Source organism: Pan troglodytes, chromosome 10, assembly GCF_028858775.2.
Source record: "Pan troglodytes isolate AG18354 chromosome 10, NHGRI_mPanTro3-v2.0_pri, whole genome shotgun sequence".
Lineage (NCBI taxonomy): Eukaryota > Metazoa > Chordata > Mammalia > Primates > Hominidae > Pan > Pan troglodytes.
Genome location: NC_072408.2, coordinates 55,714,853 through 55,740,970, shown reverse-complemented (window position 1 = coordinate 55,740,970; position 26,118 = coordinate 55,714,853). Strand labels below are relative to the sequence as shown.

The window sequence follows — 26,118 nt, the reverse complement described above, 5'->3', positions numbered from 1 at the left end:
TAGTTGTTAACTACTATTTAACTGCAATCACACCTCTCCATTTGTGACCAGATTGATTCCTAATAATTATGACTGAAGCTACATGAACTGTACAGACAATTTAAAACATAAATTCTATTATGTATGTATTCTTTGTGTAAGTCCCTCTGGGAATTAAATATTAAGACATTGATTGTAGATAGCATATAGGAATAAGTTCAGCAGGTTTCAAAGGTTTAGGTTGAAGAGGAAGACAGGAGAAAAAGTGAAACACAATCTTTTCATCTAGAAATAACAATTATTACTTTCCTTCAACGAAATAAAAAATAATATTTATAAGAGCACTGCAATAGCACAAGAATGAGGAGCAACTTCAAAATGAAGTGGTGACATGATATTTCACCTTAGTAACTGGGAAAAATATGATAAACAAAGAACACTGAATTCTTCAGATTATATTCATAGAAGTAATTTGGAGCTGAACATCAATCCATAGAAGTGATTAGAATACTTTGGATTAGAACTACATATTTTCTAGGCCAGGTGTGTTGGCTCATGCCTATAATACCAGCACTTTGGGAGGCCAAGGCAGGTGGATCCCTTGAGTTTAGGAGTTTGAGACCTGGGCCTGGCAACATAGCAAAGTCCCACCTCTACAAAAAAAATACAAAAAATTATTCGGGCCTAGTAGTGTGGGCCTGTAGTCCCAGCTACTTGGTAGGCTGAGTTGGGAGGATCACTTGAGCCTGGAAGATGGAGGTTGCAGTGAGCCGAGATTGTGCCACTGCACTCCAGCCTGGGTGACAGAGTGATACCCTGTCTCAAACAAACAAACAAACAAACACCTGCCGCCCCACCCCACAAAACTAATTATTTCATTGAGTGATTCCTGTCTACTTTATAGAAAACAAAACAAATGACTGAGACCAGCCTGGGCAATATAATAAGACTCTGTCTCTGGGGGGAAAAAAAAGAAAGGAAGAAAGAGAAAAAAGAAAAAAGATGAAGAAAACAAATAACTTAAAGTTCACTTAAAAGTATTATAAAGCACACGACAGACCTTTTTTATTATTTTTATTTTTTGTGGGTACAGAGAAGGTTTATGTATTTATGGGATACATGAGATGTTTTGATACAGGCGTGCAATGTGAAATAAGCACATCATGAAGAATGGAGTATCCATCCCCTCAAGCATTTATCCTTTTAGTTAAAAACAATCCAATTACAGTCTTTAAGTTTTTTAAAAGTGTAAAATTACGTTACTATTGACTATAGTCACCTTATTGTGCTACCAAATAGTAGGTCTTATTCATTATTTATATATTTTTTGTACTCATTAACTTTCCCTACCTTTCCCCCCCACTGCCCCACCCCCACTACCCTTCCCATATTCTGGTAACCACCCTTATGCCCATGAGTTCATTTGCTTTGATTTTTAGATCCCACAAATAAGTGAGAACATGCAATGTTTGTCTTTCTGTGCCTGGCTTATTTTGCTTCACATAATGATCTCCAGTTCCATTCATGTTGCAAATGACTGGACCTCATTCTTTTTTTTGGCTGAGTAGTGCTCCATTGTGTATATGTACCATATTTTCTTTACCCATTGATCTGTTGATGGACACTTAGCTATTGTAAACAGTATTGCAACAAACATAGGTGTGCAGATATCTCTTCAGTATACTGATTTTCTTTCTTTTGGGTATATACCCAGCAGTGGGATTACTGGACTGATAGACCATTTTAAAAATTCAAAACAAAGTTGAAACATAATTGAGATATTTTTACAAAATTGAGCCAAAATAGAATTTTAATTTTTAGATACAGTAAAATGAATCTATAACTTGGTTTCTTTTAAAAATCATCAAATATTCAGGAATATTAACTAAAATTGACATATCAACAAATGTTTCAAAGGAGAGAATTAACTTGAAAGTGTTTTAAATGTAAATTGCTATATAAATAGAAAATATAAAAGATAGTTTTACTCAGTTCTTTGTACCAAGCATCATCAGGCACTGAGGGCAAGTCACAAATAAGCAAGGAAATAAACGAGCCACAGCCTGTTGTTTCTTTTTAAAGGATGCTGACAGTCACTTCCTGTCTGAGAGTGTGTCGTCTTTTGCTTCCCTATTTGAATCAGGATATTCTCGTGACTAGACATGTTTATATTCATGCCCACACAAATGTCTACCAACTGAATGTGTAAGTCAAGATCAAAAAAATTTTCACTAGAGTATACATATATATGTAATACATTACATAAATGAGGAAAAATAAAACTATATGAAAATCTAATGAGATGGTTTCTGTAGTGCACTAAACCCTCTTGTCTAAGAATTAACCAAAATGAAACATAAACATTTAGTAGACTGGATTTATAGAGGAGCATTTTGAATAGTGGGACAATAATTCTGGATTCTCATGTTATAGTATGGTTGGCTATATATTTAAATCTAAACATTTTAGTTGATTAAATTCATTCAGCTATTCATCCATTCAACAAACTTTTATTGCTTGCTACTGCAGCCAATACTGTGTTTAGTTCTAGTACCTCAGAGGAAAGTAAGATATCCCTTTCTCTCAAAAGTCAACAATCTAGTAGAGGAAATAAAAGTAAATCTAGGATTGTGAGGTACTCTGATGGGAAGAGGTATGTAGAGACAGCTTTAGGTGAACAAACAGGGGATGCCTAAATTGGCCTAGGGCTATGGCTGGAGAGGTGAGGTGGGGTAAGATCAAAGAACACTTTATGGGGGAAGTGATGTTTCAGCTTACTTTTAATGGAAGAAGAGACAATGTGAAGCGTGTTATAAGGAAAAGAAAACTGCTTTATCCATGGGAGAATTCAGTCAATTCTGTTTGAATGGAGAGAAGGATGATTATTGGGAACAATGGGAATGGAGGGTGTAGTGGAAAGTGGGAAGCAAGTAGTATGAGGGTATTTAGGAATGTTTAAAGTTTCTGCTCCTTATTTTCTTACTGATGGATTTTTAAGTAAAGGAGAAACATAATTAGATTCAAATACTAGAAAGATAACTCTAGTAGTGTAGAGAAGAGAATTGAGTGACAGGAAAACTCATTAGAGTCCATTGCGGTAAACTAGTTCTGGAGCTGAGGCACTGCATGGGGAGAGAGACTGGTCAGGGGTGGTGACCTTCACTGAGATCAAAAACACCCACCCATTGTGGGGAAGGTTGGGAGGAAATAATGAGTTGGGTTTTGTAACTGTGTTGAGATGTATTGTCCAATTATATGGGTTTAGTAGGAAGTTGGATACATGGGAAACAGCAATGCTTAAGAAGAGGGCATAAAGAAGGAAGGATGTGGAAAGAGGGGAAAACCTGGTGATATTTTGCCTTAAATGGTTAATTCTCTTAGTCAAGTTGGTGGCTATGTTTTGACCTGTCTGGTATTGTCAGGTACACATAGCCTTGGAATTTGAATTCTTGTGAAGAGAGAAGGAACAGTAGCAGCTGGTACCCCAATAAGAAACACAGTGAATGGGTTATCGGTTATTAAAGCTTTTGCTTAAAATACTCATAAAAACTTCTGTCTGATACTTGCAAAGAGCTATTAATAATCTTACCCATTAAAGACATACATTGTCATTTTTCCTTAATAAAAATGTATTCTCTGCCACAGCTGCTATTACCTTATCAACATCTGCCCATGATTGATAGGAAAGTTTGTTTTTAAAATGAAACTAGGATAAAAAGTCTGTCATTTAATATACTTATATGCAATCTGTATCATGATGGATCAATGAATTTATTTTTAATATGAAATCTGGATGAAAATCTTTGGGTTATTAAAAAATTCAAATGTAAATATATTTTAAAAGACAGTCCTATAAATAACAATGTCAGGAATTTAGCAATAGGATTATTAGTTTATATGAAGTCTTTTGATAATGTTTTTTATTAAAACTATGGTTTTACTTTAATAATTGAAGATACTTTGTAGATATGATATACTTGAATTTTCCATTGAATTACTTATATAAAAGTCATTTGTTATGATAGTTACACAATGATATAAATGTACTTAATGCCATTGGACTCTATACTTAAAATTTTTTTAAATGGTAAATTTGTGTTATTTATATTTTACCTCACAAAAAAAAGTCATTTGCAACACGATTTAATATGCTTAGTCTGGACAATTTCTTTACTGTGAAAGTAAAACATAAATAGTGAATTACATGCTTTGATGTTGCAATGAGAGGGCAGTTGTGCATTAAATAGCCTTTGGGTGCATCAGAGAAAGATCAGAGAAGAATAAATGTCCCAGCCCACCTCTATTACCCTCTGTTGGCATACCTTAAGAAAATAATTCTTTTAAATTATGTGAAAAAACCTGTAATTAATGAGGACACACTTTAAAAGAATGTAATTATTTTGTAAGTTAATCAAGGAGAATATGAAAGGAAGGACAGGATTTAACTCAGAGACTCACTTGATCCCTGTCCTTGGAAGCAGTCTCTCCTTGTTATCGTGGAGGGTAGCACGGTTGGCAAGAATATACATTTGACACACTTGAGATTTAAAAACTATAAACTTGTACTATGGGATTATAGTAGAATTCTAATTAGTAATATTAGCCAGTCATTTTTTAGCCTTTGATAAAGTTTGAGAGAATTTTCATCATTGCCCAAAGAAACTCTGTAACTACAGTCCCATTAGCAGGCAGTCCCCAAAACTGACAGTTCTTCAAAATTATCTGGAGCGTATTTTAATATGCATTGTCTCTCTTTTCACCCTAGATGGACCAAATCCGATTATTTGGGAATGGGGCCTCAGTTCTACATTTCAATAAAGTATTCTGAGTTAAGTTAATGTGATCTATCTGTGAACTTTCATTTATGAAACACTGTGTTAGTTCTGTTTCCATGAGGCAAATATATACCTTCAAATTCACCTTGGTGGGCCTAATACAAGGCAGTTTATTCATTTATTCAAAAACATTTTATTGCATGCCTGTTTCACTTAAGTATATCATTGATGAAGTAGTTACAATTATTTATGTTATTAAATCTCAACCCTTGAGAAAATGTTCTGTTAATATTCTGCGTGATAAAATGGAAAGTATGCATTAGGCACTTCTGCTGCTTACTCAAGTATGATGGTTGTCTGGAAGAAAAGCATTTGTGCCAGTGAGTTGCAAATGAACTACACTTTTCTTCAGAAAACACCATTAAAAGAACGAACATTGACAAAGAAACCATGTCTATTCAGACTTGGATAATTGGCAAATATTTTCTCAAAAATGAGCAAAGTGAGTTTGATAATTCAAGGAAAACAACTGACCGCATTTGTTGTCAATGATAAAATTTGAGTTTTCAAGGAAGAGTTACATGTTGAAAAATGTGTGTCTACCAGAACGAACTTGATGCATCCCAGTAGTTCAAACATTTTGATGATATTGGTGACATTAATAAATGTTCATTTTTGAAATTATAAAATGAAATGTGTCAGCATTTAGAAAATCTGCATAACCCAGTGGAATAATGTTTTCTAAATGACCAACACATGATGTTACAAAATCATCCACACTTTGTGTAAGATAAAACCAATGAATTTTAGTGTAACAGAGAATGAAAAGTTTATTGATGTTATTTTGGATTTCATGCTGCAACTACCCTTTAAGAAATAGTCACTTGTCAAATTTTGGTGTACTATCAAAGAAAAATATATACATTTATCTGAAACAGATATAAAAATGTCCTCTGTTTTCCAACCCAATATCTGCGAGATGTTGAGTATTTTCTGTATACATCAACCAAAATGACATGTTGCAGTTGATTGAATGCAGAAGTAAAAATATAATTAGTCTTCATACATAGGTTATTTATATTAACATGTAATGATCTATTATTGTTATATGTCAAACAGTTAATAAATTAAAACATGGGCTTTTATATTAGAAATACCAGGATCAAAATCGCTTGACATGACATTTGGCAATTTATTTAATCTCTCTGAGACTCAGTGTTTTCATTTGCACATGAGGAAAATATGAGCAAATCCGTTAGGCTTTTTGTGCGTTACTAGATAACACATGTAATAAGCATAACACCATTACAATGTAGCACATTACACTGGTGACATTATTTAAGTATTTCTTTTTTCCAAGATTCTCTAAGTTTTACTCCAGCATGATGTTGAACATCGGAAATAGTGCCTGCACTATGTTGTTTCAGATGTATCTTGATTGTGTTATAACATATTACAATATATTTCTTTAACCTTTATAAAGATTATATAGCCCATATGTGCTAAGGAGAAGTGAAAAGGACAAAGTAATGTCTAATATGTGCAACTGATTTAACACAAGATCAAATCTCAAGATATGGGAGAATATAATTTAAAAACTTCACTGATTAAATAGTAAATCAATGATGGAGATACAGGTGTTCATTTATTCATTCATTCACTTTTCAAGATGAATTTATTGAGTACATACTCTGAATCACAACACTGCTAGGTCCTAGTAATCCAAAGGTGAGCAATACAATTTTTGTCTACACATAAGTTATGGTTGCTCAGTGGAAAATACAAATGCCAACAAACCAATGCAGTGTTATAAGTAGCATGCTACATAGGTCTAGAGTGAAGACAGAACCAAAGATAAGGTAGTTATTTTGTCTGTTGGTAATGAAGGGCAGTCTGACAAGATTCCCTAGGAAAGATGATATTGGGCTGATTCTGAAAACAGGATGTACTTGCCTAGTGGGTAATGGCAGTGGAGGTTGTCGGGGAGCTTTCCAGGGAGAGAGAAAAATATGAGCAAAGTCACAAAAGTGTGAAATAAAATGGCATGTGTAAGGAGATGCTGGAAGTTCCACATGATTGGAAGAAGACTGAAAATAGGAATGTGGCAAGAAATAAGCTGTGGCCAGATCACAGAGAGCCCTTCCTATTCACAACTGAGTGAGTCACTGAGGGATAAAATAAAGGTTTGCACCTACTTGCTTACATTCCTCCAAATTCATCTAGGATATATTTCCATGAATTTTAACGAAGATTTCAAAAGTGTCTTTTAGATGAAATCCAGAAAATTCTTTAAAAATCCTCAAAATAATTGAATATCTACTTCAAAAGATGCTCAGGTAGGGTGGGGGAATTTCCAAAGACTGGATTTGATGTTTATCTTTGTGACTTCGGGTGCTTTTTATGGCAGTTTCATGATAAACATCTGCTTGAATCATCTTTGTTCTTATGAAATTTTGCTTATCCACCGGAGAAACACATACTGTTGGCCCAATTCCAAAACACAATTTCTTCCTAAGATTTTGAAAAAGAACATAAGTTATTAAATGGCCAAGGTACTGAAAGCACTTTAAAAATATCAGTGAAGGGAATGTCTAGGGTTGAGCATTTAGAAATACTTAGAAATTTCATACACAGTAGGACTAATGATTGCTGTAATGATGGGGCCCTTAAATAATTTTTGAACACTGTTTTTGATCATATTTTCCATTGAACAAGAGTCTAATCTTTATAGCAAACAAAATAAAACAACAATAACAGCAGCAGTAAAACAAACTATAGAAAAATAGATAATTCTGTATTATCCTTATACTTGAAAAGGTTTGCCAAAGCCTCAATGAAGTATATTTAAGTTGAGCTAAATATGCTTGGAAGGAAATCTCAATTACAGATGCCAAAAGTTAGAAAGAAGAAAAAGGAGTCATGAAAAAGGAAAAGACAAGTTGACATAAGATGTCATTTTACATCTCTTTGAAACTATTCTTTTAGATCTGTTTTACTTTATCAGTGGCATACTCAGGTAAGAACTGGAAGCATCAAGTTTTCTTATTGTGGAGAAAAATCCCTTGAGAATACTGAATACCTAAGCAGAATGGTATCTGAAATAATAGGTTATAGATAGGCATACTGGGTCTCATATTCATCCACTCATCCATTTATTTATTCATTCATACATCTGGTTTAGGACATTTATGATGTATTTATTATGTGCCAGTTTCTGACTTGAGCAATTTGATATATCTTATGCTATTTTAAATGTTATTTTCTTTAAGGATCTATTAATATTTCATTCTTGTGTATAAAAATGAAATACCTAGTAATGGAACTAACAAAAGATGTATGTGACCTTTGCAAAGAAAACTGTAAAACATTTTGAAAGACAACTCCAAATAAAAACAGTAACACAGCATGGATTACAAATGGATTAAAAGATTCGACATACTAAAGATGTCAATTTTTCCCCAACTGGTACTTATACTCAGTGTAATTCCACTCAAAACCCAATGGATTTTCTTGTAAAGAATGTCAAGGTGATTCTAAGGATATAAAAGACCAAAGGTTTAAAAATAGGTAAGACTATAGCAAACTGTATGCCTTATCAAATATATATATAATAATTAAATAATGAAGTATTCACTGAAGGATAAGCAATGTGACCTGTGAAACAGAATAAAGAGTCCAGAATCAAATCTACATATAATTGGAAACTTAATTTATGACACAGCTGATCTTGCTGATAACAGAAGATAGAAATAAATTTTTAAATAGTGCTGAAATAACTGATCATGCATGTGAAAATGTCAAAACTGAAATGTTACCTTACATATATAATATATTATCTAATATATTTGGAGCAACAAGTCACTCCAAAAACTTAGGGCTCAAAACAATAATAAATATCTATTTGACACCATTTCTGTAGGTCAGAAATTCAGGAAGAGCTTCTCTGGCAGTTCTGTCTTGAGTTTCTAATGAGGTTGCAGTGTAGATGTCAGGTGCCACAGTCTTCTGAAGGCTTGACTGAGACTAGAGCATGCACTTCTCAGATGGCTTACCCACATGGCTGTTACCAGCCAGTTCCTCACTGCTTCTTGGCTCAGTTTCAGCTCCTAGCCACGTGGACGGCTCCATAGTGCTGCTTGAATGTCCTCATGACACAGAAGTTGGCTTCCCTCATAGCTAGAAATAAAAAAGAGAGGACAGGTGGAAATTACAATGCCTTTTATTATCTAGGCTCAGAGATCTAACACCATCATTTTTGCATATCTTATTTATTATACAGGTCAGCCTTATTCAGTAAGTGGGGATACCACAGACAAGGGTATGAATATCAGGGGCAGGGATTATTGGTGCCATCTTGGAAGCTGGTTATCACATAATTAATTATAGGTAGATGAGAGAATTCTATAACACTTTATAAGACAATCTATGAGAAAATCTTTATGATTTCAGAGCAAAGACTTCTCAAAGAAGCAAAATACTCAAATTACAAAGAAAAAGACTATTTGATTCAACTATATTAAGAATAAGTTCATCTATTTAACAACAAAACAGCATAAAGTAGGAATCAAATCACAAATACCATATTTACAGCAAATATGATTTAAAATTATTAATATCCAGACTATAGAAAGAAATTCAAACCAACACTAAAAAGATAAATGATACAAAAGAAAAATGAGCAAAAGCTTTAAGTTCCTAAAAGAAGAAAGAGGAATGGTCTATATTAAAAGACGGACAGTTTCATTAGTAACCAGGGAAATGCAAAGTAAAGCCAAACTGTGATACCATTACACACCCATTTGATTTGCAAAACCTAAGAAATGTGAAACAAAACAAAACAAAAAGAAAAAGAGAAAAAAAAATTAAATTAATTAATTAAAAAACATTCTGAGACTATGATGATGTGGAACAATGGAAAACCTTCCACATGGCCAGCATGAGTGTAAATGGTCCAACCGTTTTGAATCACAATTTGGCGTTATGTGCCATAGTTGAGTTTGTGCATATCCAATTATCCAGCAATTCCTCTTCTGGAGAAAATACTACATATGTTTGTAGAAACACTGTATTAACAAAAAACTAAAAATAACTCAAACAACCAACAAAAGAATGGACAAATTGTAGGATACAATGGAATATCATACAGCTGTGGAAGGGTGGGAGTAAGTCTGCAGGAATTTTTTTTTAATTTAGAGACATTATAACATACTTAAATGCACATGAGAAGTAATCCATAAAGAGGGGGGAGGATAAAGACTCTAGGAGAGAGTAAAAAAATGAGTAGTGTGAGAATCCTGAAAGGCAAATGAAAAAGAATATGGAGACAAAGGAAAGGATTTCTTCATTACACATGATGGAGGAGGTAAGGATGGATATGCATTTATTCAGTAAATATTTACTATTATCCCTTCCATGCCAGGCTCTGTCGTTGCTACTAAGGATGCAAGTAGATTTGAAAATTGGGGACCGGGCGCGGTGGCTCACGCCTGTAATCCCAGCACTTTGGGAGGCCAAGGCAGGCAGATCACAAGGTGAGCAGATCGAGGCCATCCTGGCTAACAAGGTGAAACCCCATCTCTACTAAAAATACAAAAAATTAGCTGGGCGTGGTGGCTAGCGCCTGTAGTCCCAGCTACTCCGGAGGCTGAGGCAGGAGAATGGTGTGAACCCGGGAGGCAGAGCTTGCAGTGAGCAGAGATGGCGCCACTGTACTCCAGCCTGGGAGACAAAGTGAGATTCCGTCTCAAAAAAAAAAGAAGGAAAGAAAAAGAAAAAGAAAAAAAAAGAAAAAAAGAAAAAAGAAAATTGGGTGATAGGAATTTGATGGAATGTCTATTTAATGGCTCTCATGTTCCTTGTGAAGTAGGTGGTAAAGTCATCTCCTGGGGGTGAGGGGAAACCTTGGGGCTTTAGGTTTAAGGAGAGAGAAGATTAAAAATTGTATACAGAGCAGGAGAGCAAGCTAGGGAAGGAAATAAAGCAGCAAGGTTGGGCAGTGTTCAAAGCCTAGCTAAGGTTAGTGAATTTATGGACAGAATTCCCAGTTGTACCACTTTCTCCAGCTAGCTCAGTGCTAGCATATATATATATAAATATATATAAATACATATATAAATATATATAAATATATATAGATATATAAATATATAAATATATATAGATATATAAATATATATAAATATATAGATATATAAATATATATAAATATATATGGATATATAAATATATATAAATATATATAGATATATATAAATATATATAAATATATATAGATATATATAAATATATATAAATATATATCTATAAATCTATAAATCTATAAATATATAAATATATATATAAATATGTATATAAATATATAAACATATAAATATATAAACATATAAATATGTATATAAATATATAAACATATAAATATATAAACATATAAATATATAAAAAAATATAAATATATATAAATATATAAATATATAAAAATATATAAATATATATAAATATATAAAAATATATATAAATATATAAATATATAAATATGTAAATATATATAAATATATAAATATATATAAATATATAAATATATATAAATATATATCAATATATATAAATATACAAATATATATAAATATATATAAATATATAAATATATATAAATATATATAAATATATATAAATATATAAATATATATAAATATATATAAATATATATAAATATATAAATATATATAAATATATAAATATATATAAATATATATAAATATATATAAATATATATAAATATATATAAATATATATAAATATATATAAATATATAAATATATATATGAATATATATAAATATATATAAATATATATATGAATATATATAAATATATATAAATATATATAAATATATATAAATATATATATAAATATATAAAAAAATATATATAAATATATATAAATATATATAAATATATATATAAATATATATAAATATATATAAATATATATAAATATATATATAAATATATATAAATATATATAAATATATATAAATATATATATAAATATATATAAATATATATAAATATATATAAATATATATAAATATATATAAATATATATAAATATATATATATAAATATATATATAAATATATATAAATATATATATATAAATATATATAAATATATATATAAATATATATAAATATATATAAATATATATATAAATATATATAAATATATATAAATATATATATAAATATATATAAATATACATAAATATATATAAATATATAAATATATATAAATAAATATATAAATATATATAAATATATATAAATAAATATATAAATATATATATATATATAAATAAATATATAAATATATATAAATATATAAATATATGTAAATATATATAAATATATAAATATATAAATATATATATAAATATATATAAATATATAAATATATAATAAATATATATAAATATATGTAAATATATATCAATATATATCAATATATAAAAATATATATCAATATGTATATAAATATATATCAATATATATATAAATATATATATAAATGCATATATATATTTTTCCCCCCAGCAGGTTCAAACAAGAGGACAACATAGCAGAAAAATGTAGGACATGTAGGACACTGGCAAGAGGTTTTTCGAAATGACACATAGCTGCCAGTGAGTTTGCTGATTAAAATCCTGGAGAGCCATGCGTGGTGGCGCATGCCTGTAGCTCCAGCTACTCTGGAGGCTCCCTTAAGATTGCAGTGAGCCATGACTGCACTCCAGCCTGGGCGAAAGAGTGAGACCCCGTCTCTAAAAAAAAATTCTGAAGGAGAATGTATCATTTGAGTGTATCCAGGAATCAAGTAAAGTTATTACATATTTATTTGATGAGAAATACAAGTGTTTAAAACCACAAGTAAAGAGGAGTTAATGTCCTGTTGAAGGAAACTGACCGATGAGAGACCGGAGATCGAAAGGGTCCTGCAGATATATTTTTCTGCCTTTCTCCCCCAGCTGCTTGGAGATGCAAAAACTTCCACCTGTCCTGTGATACTGAGCTATCTTTTCTTGTGAAACTATGGCCAGTTCAGTAATGCACCATCTCCTATTTTCTTTTCTTCCTTCCCTGTTTCACTTTGCTCTTTACCTCATTCTTGCTTCCCTGGGATTTCACTTCCTGATAAAACAGCACTGCAGACCTTTTGGTTAGGCTCTGTCTTTTAGGGTACTTGGAGGAAGACAAAGTGAATTTCTCTGCTGAATTTGGAGTTCTTAGAAGTCAACTCATGGAGGGAAGGACAGGGAAGTGGTGAGATAGAAGTGGGAAAATAAATAAGGAACCAAAGAGACAGTAGGAGGCCGGGGTCAATCTGCAGTGAGGTAGCAGTGAGAAATCCCTGGCAGTGCATGGGATGACTGAAGGGTTTTAATAACTAGGATGTCTATTATTCAATTTAAGATAATCATGTTGCTTCATGGTAAAGTCCCTCCTATCCCTTTCCTCCCCCTAAATTTGGTAAATTATATTACATACATATAGGCTTTATTCGATTTTCTATTTTGAGGGAGAACAATAAATGACTGAACTTCACATGTGAGTTAACACGGCATGAAATAGAAAGGATATTTCCAGGTGGAAAGATGATCCATTAGCTTAACTAGTTCAAAGGGCAAACAAAAGCCAGAAGAACCAAGACAATATAAGACCTAGAAAACTTGAGAAGAATGTTACACCGACATAGGCATGGAATGGGATGATGGGAGAAAATTTGTTATGCATTAACGGATCTGGAGGTCCCATATGACATACGGGCAGCTTTCCTTACTAGAGGGTACTTCTGCAATTTTATTGATTTTTAGCTGTCTTTATTTATGCACATATATTCATTTACGTGCTGAAGTCTTTTTAAAGTACATTTATTTTCTTTAATCAATAAGGATTTATGCAATAATATATTGATATTATAATTGAATTATTATGGATGCTACTTCCAGATATGAGATTTTGCTGCTAAGACTGTATTAGGACATTGCTATTTGAGACAATTTATTCAGTCCTGTGCACAGTTGTATAAGGCATGCCAAAAACTGTTCATGCCAATTTTTATGTTCACAAGGCAATAGATAGGGGTGTCCCTGCAGATGTGTCCGCTCCTATAGGTACTGTGGCATTTTATTTTAAATACAGTAAAAAAAACCTTTGTCTACTAAAAAGAGTATACCATAAATATTGGAAAAATTATTTATTGTTTGATAGAAATTTCTACTTTTTAATTTATTAAGTAACCAATAATTTTCAGGAATAAAACCATATACATGGAATAGAAGGAGAAAAAAATGACAAAATCATTCTAAAGCATTTCATAATTCATAATTTATGCATGTCAGTTGAGCTCACAGGTATCTGGCATTTCCTAAATCAAAATGACAGTGAAACTCCCTGCCCTTTGTAGCCTGGTATCAAAATACTTCACATAAAAATGAATTATGAGCAATATAGCATAACTATACATATTCCTTTTGCAAATAGTTTATGTGAAACAAATATATTTCATTTTTTATGGTTTGATTGAGAAAACATGCCTTAGTGATATTGAATGGTCTGAGGTCACAGACTCAAGCAAATTAAATGTCAGTCTAAACTGTTACATGTGTTTACAAAATTATGTCATTTAGCAATGTGGTTTACTCCTATTGGTGGGTAGGAACATACCTTTTCATTTTTCATTAGGAATATGACAGTATTACTCAACTTTTAAAAAATCCCTTTTGTAAAGTGACTTTTGATAAAATAGGAGTGCTATACCTTCCTTTAGTTATTTAGCAAAAAAACACTTCAGTGAAATTGGGAGGAACCTAGATCCTGGAATCAGACGTATTTGGGTTTGAATTATGGGCACTTACCAGATATGTGATCTTACACTTCTGTATTTGAGTTTCCCCATCTTTTAAATGCAGATACTAAGAATAGCTACTGCAAAGTATTATTGTGACAAGTTAATGTTATAATTCTTTTGCATGCCTAGTATATTGCTCAGAATATCATATATGTCTATTACTATTATCATTATTCACTTTCAAAGAAAATTAAGTACATTGATCAAAAATCATTATAATTTTAATTTTTTCACACTGCATATTCTCCCATGAACTCTGACACTCCCCTAGTCTCCCTTTCTACCCCATATCCCCTCTTGCCACCTCAAGAATTATTAGACTATATACTTAAGATATTGAATCACGTTCTGAACATCAATCTCTTATGATACTAATCTATGACCTTAGGACCCATACACAATTACCTTGTTTTTCCAAAGTTTGTTTCTTTAAATAATATGTATGGATGAGCTTTTGGCTAATCCTGAAACATGCTGTTTAGAATAAATAGTCTGAATTCCATTAATCTTTTTGCATACTAACCCTTGAACCTGAAATATGCTCTTCCACACCTAAGCATAATGTAATGAACAAGCACTGGCTGGCATTTTATGCCACATATAATTACAATAATGGACCATCCAATTTATAAAGAAAAAAATATGTCCTTCTGTTCCTCCCAAGGGGTTAGATTACTGTGCTGAATGTTACACAACAGACAGAAGTGGCTTAGCCAAATATGAGCTCATTTTCCCCACGTACAAGAAGTCTAGGGGTAGGCAGACCAAAGATAATGCATTAGAGATGGTGCTAACAGAACTCATCAGACCAGGCTCCTTCTCCCTTCCTTCTCTGCCATTCTAGTGTCTTTTATCCTCTTGGTTGTAGGATGGCTGCCCCACCTCCAGATGTCATTTGCATGTCTCATATGGGAGGAGGAGAGCAGGATGAAGGGCAAAGGTGAATTTTATTGCGAAAACAATGACATTCCCACAAGCTTCCTACAGGAAGTTTCCTCCTGCATCTTGTAAGTCTAGATTACATGGGGGCAATTCTACCTTAAAAAGAGTCTATGGAGGAGAATTTTTAACTGGACACAGTGCTGTCCTTAAAATTTGTGGAATGAAGAAGAGATGAAATATTAGGCAGATAATCAGCAGTGTCTGCCACATGGATCAAGACATTTTTGCTTGATTTATAGAGAATGATACTGCAACATCATTATGCTACCAAAGTACACCAGCATCAGCTTAATAGGGAAACATCCTTTACTAATATAAAACATAATACCAAAAATATTCAGTTAATAAAAGGAAGTAAAGTTCAAGATTTTTAGTAAGTCTCAACAGAAGACTCAAATAAACTCTGTAGTACTATATATTAGTGTTAGAGACTTCAGTAGGAATCCCTATTATCTATTAATATCTACTAATCATCTATCTAACCACTTATCATCTATATATATATTGAGAGACAGAGAAATAATTATAGATGTGTTTATATACATATATATGTATTATTAGCATACATACATGTGTTTCCTACTTCAGTTTGCTGGGAGAGCCTAGAAGCAATGACACCCTATAGCAATGAGCACACTAAGTGCCCAGATCTTGCTTTCTAAATATCAGTCACCAATAGAAACAATCAATCAGAGCTCCTTGAAGGAATTATTGATTCTAGGGCTGGGATCGGGTAAATACTAGATGAATCTGGACCATCTTTTAGTGCCAGAAGTGCTCAAAAGCAAGCAAGCAAGAAAACAAACAAACAACAAACACCCCCCACCCCCTAAAAAATGAAGGCATGTCAAAAGGTCACAGTAACAAACCTGAAAGAAACCACTATGGCCAAAGCTGGAATAATTTGGGCAGTGAAATAAATAATGTGGTATTGAATTATAATCCAAAGTTTAAAACACCACACGAGTCTGTGCTGGTACAAAGAAATCATTGAACAAATAAATAAATGGGAGACAATTGGCAAATTTTCCTTCCAGAAAATTTCAAATAACATATGCAGATATTCTCTCCTCTCCCTTCCACCTTGAGTGTGGGCTGAACTCAGTGATGCTCTCCCAAAGAATAGTGAAAGGAAAAATAGCAACTTTCTAGTGGAAAAGCACAACCTTAACCTAGTGGTCAAGGTTCTCATCACCAGTGATAAGTTATGTTGATGCTATATACCCCTGCCTGATATGAAAACCCATAACTCCAGTCTAATCATGAGAAAAACATTCTTAGTGTATAACTTTTATCTTCTTGGTTAAAATTGAATTTGCTAACATTCTACAAAATAGATATTCCTTAAAACTGTGAAGGTCATGAGAAATAGGAAAATACTGAGAAACTTTCACAGAGAAGAGAAGACTAAGGAGACATGACGGCTAAATGCAATACGATATTCTGCATGGGAATCTGGGATAAAAGAACATCAGTGGAGAAACTAGTGAAATCTACATAAAATTTGGAGTTTAGTTAATAGGGATGTACCAGTATAAGTCTGTTAGTTTTGCCAAATGTAGCAGAATAATGTAAGATGTTAACATGAGGAGACACTGATTGAAAGTATATAAAAATTCTTTACACTATCTTTGCAACTTTTCTCTAAATCTCAAATTGTTCCAAAATTAAAAGTTTTTTTTTAAAAACTTCCACATAGTTAAAACTGGAAGGGATAATAGCCGGTTCATAAAGCTTTACAATAACAGTGTGAACTTATGACTAATGGTCTCCAAAGCATCTCAGAGTGGATCAATACAAACTGTTTAAGCTAGGTACACTTATTATATCAATACTAGTCTGGTTCAGGCTCCAGATCCTAAGGAAACAGAAGTCCACATGTAAAGAGATATTTAATTTGAAGTTTTCACTAAACGGTACTTACGTATGAGATTTCTGGATAATTGTAACCTTTGCAAGGTCAAGTGAAAGCTGCCAGCAGTTGCAATTAATCTATTGTTTTCTTCAAAATCAGGATATTCACAGTTAGGAACCTATGCCTGCAAAAGAAATTTTGGTCAATTCTATGTCATTTTTCCTCACAAAATCATAGAATTACCTTGAGAAATTCCAACTAAAAAATTGTTTCTACTTAAGAACTACATTTTTAGAGCAACAGTGTTGGCAACCAGCTAACATCACTGTGGGAAATCAGAATTTTAATCTTGCTTTCCCACTCATTCTTTCAACGACCTTGAAAAACTTATTTAATATGTTCCTTGGCCACTATATGAGGTTGATTAAATTCTGTAGATTAAAAAAAAAAAAGAACAATTATATAATCATCAAAAAGCTACTTGAAATAAAAGTGTTAACATACATATTGTGGAAGGACATTATACCACTTTGTGGAAGTCATACAGATATTTATTTTTTCTCTAGTTTTCTATTTATTAACAGCAAAGTTGAATAGAAGTAACAAAAAAGTCATTCTTGCTGAGAAACAGAACAAATTGAAGTGATGAATGAAGGTTAATCTTCAAAGTTATCCCCTACAGAAAACACTCCAAATATTTTTTCTTGTAGAGAGACTTCCTCCAGAAACCCAACATGAACTTAAACATCCTAAGTTGCAATTCCATAACAACCGTTAAACTTCAACTTTTAAAAACCTTCAAGAAATGAATAGTCTTGACTCTGCCAACTTAGAAATTAAGAGAAATCTCTTCAAAATATATCAGCATCCTTTTCTTCAGTCTCTGATCTTGAGTTAACTTTTGGGAGGCTTTTGAGGCCCCTGTCATCGAGGGATGCAAGCATGTATAATTGAAAAGAGCCTTGTAATTGTACAGGGACATTCAGGATTAATTATGCATGTTGCCACCTCGCAGAGGTCCACAAGGGGGCACTCTTTTGCTGAACTTTTCTATACATTTCAAGGTAAAAACAGACTATGATAATAGGAATTTGGTCTATATATATTTGTTTCTCATGGTTCTTTCAGTTGTATCCTAGTCAGTTTCCTCCTTTGCTATCTTTCTTCAGGTGATTCTTTTTTATTATGATAAAATATACATAACGTAAAATTTACTGTTTTAAAGTGTACAGTTCAGTGGCATTAAGTACATTGACATTCTTTTGTAACCGTCATCACCATCCAGCTCCAGAACTTTTTCATTTTCCCAAACTGAAACTCTATACCCATTAAAAAATAACTCCCCATTCTCTCCTCCCCCAACCCCCAGCAACAACCATTCCACTTTCTGTGTCTATGAATTTGACTCTAGGTACTTTATATAATTGGAATTATAAAGTTTCAATAGACATAATTTTTCAAAGTTCATCCCTGTTGTTCCAGATGATTCTCAAATGAACTTTTCTACAATTTTACTAAGTACCCAAAGTTTTAGGAAAAACTAGGCTAAATGAAGCTGATATTATTGGCACTTCTATATATGTACCTGCTCTTTATTGGTCTTTTCTTCCTCATTTGTCCACATTCCTCAACTTCCTAACTGACTCACCATTGTTTAGTGAGTCAAATTCCACCAACCACCTTTTTTACTTAATTCATCACAAAAATTCCTGTCTTTCTTACCATGGGCTTCAATTCTCATTTAAATGACTGTTCATCTAACATTTGCAGTTGAACATAGTAGCAACTCTATTTATTTATTTAAGACATGGTCTCCCTTTGTTGCTCAGGCTGGAGAGCAGTGGCACCATCTCAGTTCACTGCAGCCTTGACCTCACAGGCTCAAGCGATGATCCTTTCATCTGAGCCTCCTGAGTAGTTGAGACTACAGGCATGAGCCACCACGCCCAGCTTGGTAGCAACTTTTATACAAGGTCACAGCACGGAAAAGCAAAGATAACTGAGTATAAAGTACTTCCTGATCCAGTACTAATGAAGATGGGTGGGGGCAGAGGGTGGTGGCACTGCCTGGATTAAGTTTGTTTTAAAGTTCTCTCACATGATACTATATCCTCTTAGCCAAAAATTGTAAATTTCCTTTTTATTTTTATTTTTGTAGAGATGGGGGTCTCTCTATTTTGCCCAGGCTAGTTTCAAACTCCGGGGCTCCAGGTATCCTCCTGCCTTGGCCTCCCAAAATGCTGGGATTACAGATGTGAGCCACCATGACTGGCCTGTAAATTTCTTCATATGGCCAGAGAAAGAAATATCAACTGGGAATATTTTAACCAGCTTCACATACTTTAAGCACTATATGGTCTTTGTTAATATCATTTACCTCTTCTATATTGATGATGTTTGAAAACAAAGTGAACAGGCAATTAATCAAACAAAAAGACCTACAATGCCTTTCAGGGTCCACTGTGCTATCAAGAAAATAAAAGAAATATTTTTGGAATAGCAGATTATTACACTGTAATGAGTTTAGCCTGAGAATACTATAGCCATTTAGAGTAGTTGGGGCTACAGGTATGAGCTGCCGCGCCCATCTTAGTAGCAACTTTTATAGGTCACAGATAACGCCAAAACGCTAGCATCTGCTAGTGTGCACTGTATGCATGAGAGTCAGAGAAATTATTCCAGAAGAAAGACGAAAGGGGTGAAAGCTCTATTTAACTGCTCCCATTGCTTGATCCAGACACTTCTGACAGTCTGTTTTTACAGACATGGCAAAACAACACTTGGAAGTCATTTGAGAAAATATTCCTGGTATCACAGAGGTAGGCAAAAGGACAATTGATATCTGTTGAATATTTATGTTCATATTGATTAATTCTTTGAGGTTGCAGAAAGAATGAGTCTTCCTCCTCACTAGGCAAAGAGAAGACTGTTATAGAAGAGAGCATCTGACATGCAAAGCATAACACCGATAAGCGTGGCCAGGCCCAAGAGCAAGACTCAAACTTATTCTTTTTCTTAAAGAATCTAACCGCAGCCATGTTTTTCATTGTTATTTTAAGTGTGAGAGGAAACCCTTGCCTTGTTCTTTTTGAAAATCCTGATGCTTTGATAAAATAGTTTCTAAAATATTTCCTATCTACCTGCCCTGCTCTGTTCTGGCTATAATTACTAGGCTAGCCAAAAATAAACTCTCCCAAGTGTTACATCTAGTTGATTGTTGATTTCCTAGAGGGGGAAAAAATAAACTGTAGTAATTAATCATGGAAGCTTCTCTTTAAAAGAATGTTTACGTCATGGCTCAAGGCTCAAACTAGACTGGGTTTCTTATACTGCATATATTTTTGTTTTGTTCATTTTCTTCCTCTTTCCTCCCACCAAAAAACAAACAAACGAACAAACAAACAAAGCAAAAAAAAAACTGGAATCTGGTTTAAAGGGTCAAATGAGAGTTTTAGGTAGAAATACAAACTCTTGTTTCTTAATTCCACATTATATGTGGTTACTGTTTTGAGCTGGTGAAATTTGTTGAACACTTAGAATAGTCATCCAAGAACCAGGGGGGACAGAATTTTAAACCAAATAGTCAGTGATTTAGATATAGTTTTAAATTTTTAAAGCTTATTTGACTTTACAGTTCCATTGAATGTAGGATGCTCCATTCTTTTGAAGACATAGGACAATTTGTTTGTTTCTGGACCAGACAAATTTGGATTTCCTAGACCACCGAATAATAATAATAATAATAATTGCTAACATGTACTTAACTTGCACAAGGTACAGTAACATGAATATCATGTGGATTGTCTTATGCAGCTCTCCAAATGATCCTGTAAGGTAGCATTGTGGAAACTGAAACCCCTCAAAGTTAACTTGGTGGTAGCTTGTAATTGAGAACTAGAATGTAAACCAAGGTGGTTATACTTAATGCCCTGTGCTCTTAAAACAGTATCATGCTGCCTCCTTGGAGGAATCCTTAATTTAAGTAGGAAGATTTTTCCTTATTACATCTTTGTGACTAAGTTACTATTTTTATGACTTTAGGCAAATCAATTGAACTGAGCAAGGAAGGTCTTGATTCAATGATTTCTTAAGTCCTTTTTCCTTTTTTTTTTTTTTTTTGTCAAGGGAGTGTCCTCTAGCTGAGTGAAGTCATTTTTCCTTGAATGACTGACAGAATGGCTTTGGTTCACCTGTAATTCACAGTTTAGCTGATCCAGTGTACTGTAAAGTCTGTTTCACTCCACCAGCCAACAAGGAGCAGGCGGCCGTGGCTTTCTCATGTTCTGGGGGAAGCTATTTGTCAGTGATAACCTGGCTAACTTTGGACAGCTGCAACAACAACATCTATCCCTTGGCATATGGTGTGTTTAGATGCTAAACACTGCCTCATCTGTGAGTACTTCAGTTTTTGTTTTTCACACAAGCCGGGTGAATATAAAAATAGAGGTAAATAAAAAGAAATAACTGAATCAGCAACCTGGAATTTTCTCTCCTCTGATTAAAGACTGTTGTTAACTGAAAATGCTCCACTAGTTGTTTGAGGGTTTAAGACAGAAAAAGTGGGATGGAGATGTTTGATAATTTGGTTGCTATGCAACCAGTTTACAATTATGTAAGCTCCTACCATATGAGGTGATACAGAAAGGGTGGTAGAGTATGCTGACGCAGTGAGAACACAGAAGACTTTTTTCATGTGACAGAGCCAGAGTCTGAGATCTGGAGTTGCAGAATATTTAGGTAAGAAGTAAATGTCACAAATTATAAAGGCCTTTATTTATAGCAAGAATATGGGATTTCTATTACAGAGTTGGATGAGCAAAAGCTCACCAGAAACAGTATTAGTTTCAAGGAAGGAAGACACACACATCTGTCCTTTGAATCAGGACTTACTCTAACCAAAATTCAGGAAAGATTTTTTTAAAAAGGAAACTAAGAATATGGTATACTTTATTATTATTTAATTAGCCTTGCCCAGTTGAATCTTTTTCAGTAATATTGTAAGCTAGGTGGTACTATTATCCTTATATAAATGCAAAAACGTAGGCTTAAGCGACATTCAGTAATTTGCTCAACATCATATAGTTGGGAGTAAATCTGGGCTGTGAACACAAAACTTTTAGTTCAAGTCCAGTATTGTTCTCATTACATTATGCTTCACAGATGATCATGTACCCTCAGTGTTTCTTTCATATTATACGTTCTATCTTTTATGAAATCCACTGATTCTGTTGAAAATCTTATTTTTATTTGTTTTTGCTAGATATCAAGGGTTTATCTCTGACCCTTCCTGGTGGGTTTACTGAATTTCAGAAAAGGCTACCTAATTGATTTTATTGCATATGTTGTAATTTATTGCGTATGTCATTTACTCAAATATGCAATTTATTGCATATATCATTTTAACGTTAACTGAAAGAGAGAAAGTGTGCATAGTCTAAGAAACAAGACAATTGCAAGTTATTCAAAGTGGTCTTTACAATTTAGCCAGCCAAAATCTCTGACTCATGGATCTAATGCCAAGATGACAGCCTCACTGAGGAAGTTTCTTGGTGCGTCTGTTTACAGCTTGGCCAAAGGGCAAGTGGACACTTCTTTTCGAAGGGGTGGTATTATGCTCTCTGGATTTAGAAAAGATTAGTTAACATCATAAAGCTAGAGTTAGATCAGCATGATGTTATGTAAAACATAGTGTTCCCTAATCTTGAGTCACAATAAAGATTAGATTTGTGTGTTAGGATGATGGTTTATCACATTGTGTAATGTCTGTATGGCTTTCACATATCCCGTATCTGTTCATTCTCATTATGATCAATGAAGTAAATAGGGCATATTTATTCACTTCATTTTTGCAGATAATTGAAGTAATTAAAGGAAAGGAAGCTTAGGGACATTAAATGACTTACCTGAGGTCCCATCTGGGCAAGAGGGCAAGCCAAGCATCAGCTTTATCCTCTAAATAAAGTTCCAGTCTTTTTTCTTGTCCCTTTGCTGTTAGAATCACTGGTGGCCTTACCACTAACCTTCCTTCTCCTCACTCCTTATCTTCAACTTACTTCTTGCGGGTACTCTTTGTACTTTTGTCATGGGGAACCAGGGCCACTGAAACTAAATTTGTAATTACATGAAATTAGATTAGGTTGGTTAGATCTTAAAATTGAACTATATGCAAATAAACATGGGGTTCTGTGTCAATTTCAAACACTTGAATGTGGCTTTCAGAAAAATCTTGGATGAGAACTCTAATGTAGAACTCAAAGGAATTACAATGTAATTATTTCATAATTGTCCAGCTGAATTCAACAAACCACATACTAGTGCTAATTTATGCATAAATCACAGTATTAGATACTGTGGGAGATAAAATAAATAAATAACATATTATCTCTGCTCCTTGGTGGCTTATTAATCATGGGAAAAGAAGCACATTCTTTACTTTCTATTCTTTGTTCCCTCCCTTGTTGCATTAAGGATTCAAGAAACTCACCATAATAAGCTTTAGTAAAACAAGGTCCCAGGTGCTCTGGCCTTCTTACGTTTTACCTCCCCCTCTTCTTTTAAATAACCAAATACAGTATTTTGTGTCACCAAGCTACATTTGGCTATAGGAAATTTAGCTTTCTCCTCACCCCTAATATTTCTGAGAATTCTCAGGAAATATTTAAATGTCATGATGAGCACCTCTCAGTTTCACTTCTTACTCAAGAAGTTCCTCTTCTTGCTCAATATTCTTTTCATAATCACTTCAGACTCTCTCTCTTCATTGCTTTCTGTACAGGATGTTCCAAAGCTCTTTAATTCACTTTATTATAAAACAGTGCCAACACAGTGCTGATGTATCTGCTGAATCAGCTCTATATTGCCACAATAATGACATGTAGCCAGCAACCACAAAACCTTAGTGGCACACAACAATATATGCTTTTTCCTTGTGTAAGACGGGTGGTCAGCTTTGTGGCTTTGCTGATCTCTTTTGGGCTTGCTGTCATGTCTAGGAGTCAACTGGCTGTCATCTGATTTAGTTAATAGCATTGTGGCAACTAGGGAGGCTCAGCTGTGCTTTCCATGTCTCTTGTTTTCTAGCAGGCTAGCTGGTGCATGTTCTCATGGCAGAGGAAGAGGGCAAGCACAGGCATGCACACTCGCATGAGTGCTTTTCAACATCTGCTGTATCCCATCACCTAGTCTCCCATTGCCAGAATGCTGGCAGACCCCAGCATCAGAATAAAAGAACACTTCAAATTCACATGGAAAAGGCTACGGAGTGAAAGATAAATATAGGAAGATAACAAGTATCTAAAGATATTGAGGGGACCGTGTTCCTGCCATTTTGAAAAATCTACCACATACTGAGAAAAAGTGAGAATTACTTTAGGAAGGCAGTTACCACCTAAATAACTAGAGTTTATAGTTTCCAAAAAGCAATTGTTCACTGGTGATCTGAAATGTAATATAGATGAGATAAAATGTTTTGTTTCCATTTTGGAAAATGCCTAAAAGACTTTTTTGGACTTAAAACATAACTCTAATACAATATGTTTATTTCTAATGTCTAAAATATCAGAAGAGATGGCTATTTTTTTCCCTTCTTTTACTTTCTTTTCCTTTGTTTTTGTTATTGTTGTTTTCTAAAATGTCAGCTGAGAATTTGATATGAGAATGAATATTAATTATGTTCCATTAAGTTTACTAAACTTTTTGACAGAATGTTGAAATTGCAGATTGGATATATGTGGGAAAATACATGTAATTTGTGGTTCCAAATATCCAGTTATATTTAGGAAATGTCCACAGAAAACAAAATTAAAGTACATTTAGGGAAAAATACTTAAAAATTTTCTAAAACACTATTTTCCTCTTTAGTAAAAAAGATATATGTCCCTTTTCTTGTCACTACAAAAAAAGGTTTCTATCATTACTTGTACCTAAAAAAATACATCAGTTCCAGCATCTACTTTTATTCTTTTTTTTTTGCTTTAAAAATCTGTTGCTCAATAAAATAGATATACTAGTCATGGCATTTATATAAATAATAGAATCAGAATATTTTCTACCCTTAATTTTATTGAAGTGGATTTTGATTTGAAAAAATAATTTAAAGATCAGAGCATAAAACCAAACCCAATCTAATTTATTTATTCCTTTTAATAGGTTTTGGAAGTTTTGTAATGTTAAAAAAAATCAGGAGTGGGACAAGAAAATAATTTACTCTAACAGGAGAGATCAAGTTATAGCAATGGTGTCCCAGGTTGCCCTGTAGTTATTAATGTATCCTGAGCATCATTAGAGTCTATTTAATTTTGAAAACTCTTTAGATTTTTGTTGTAAAATATGAAATAAGACAGTGGACATCTTTATGTACCAAGTGATAGGCACTACTAGTGACTTCTATTTTTTAGACTTTTAAAAATAGATCCATTTTACCTTTACTGTAGAAAATTTAGAAAAAAAAAAAAACAGGAAGAAAGAAGAAAATGAACAATCTCCTGGGCTGGTTGCAGTGGCCCATGCATGTAATCCCAGCACTTTGGGAGGCCAAGGCAGGAGGATCTCTGGAGGCCAGGAGTACAAGACCAGCCTGGGAGACATAGTATGACACCTGTGTCTTCTAAATAAATAAATAATCTCCAAGAATTCCACATCAGGGAGCAGGAACATATCCTTC

General features: G+C 33.2%; 1 long non-coding RNA gene across 1 annotated transcript; it reads right to left on the bottom strand.

Moving 5' to 3' along the window:
* Positions 1–5,558: 5,558 nt before the first annotated feature.
* LOC134807432 (uncharacterized) lies at positions 5,559–24,026 on the bottom strand. The gene is made up of 5 exons (XR_010147899.1): positions 23,941–24,026; positions 23,360–23,561; positions 17,526–17,640; positions 8,807–8,930; positions 5,559–7,265 (listed from the first exon to the last, which is right to left on the bottom strand). It is a non-coding gene; the product is annotated as an uncharacterized LOC134807432 (long non-coding RNA).
* Positions 24,027–26,118: the final 2,092 nt, after the last annotated feature.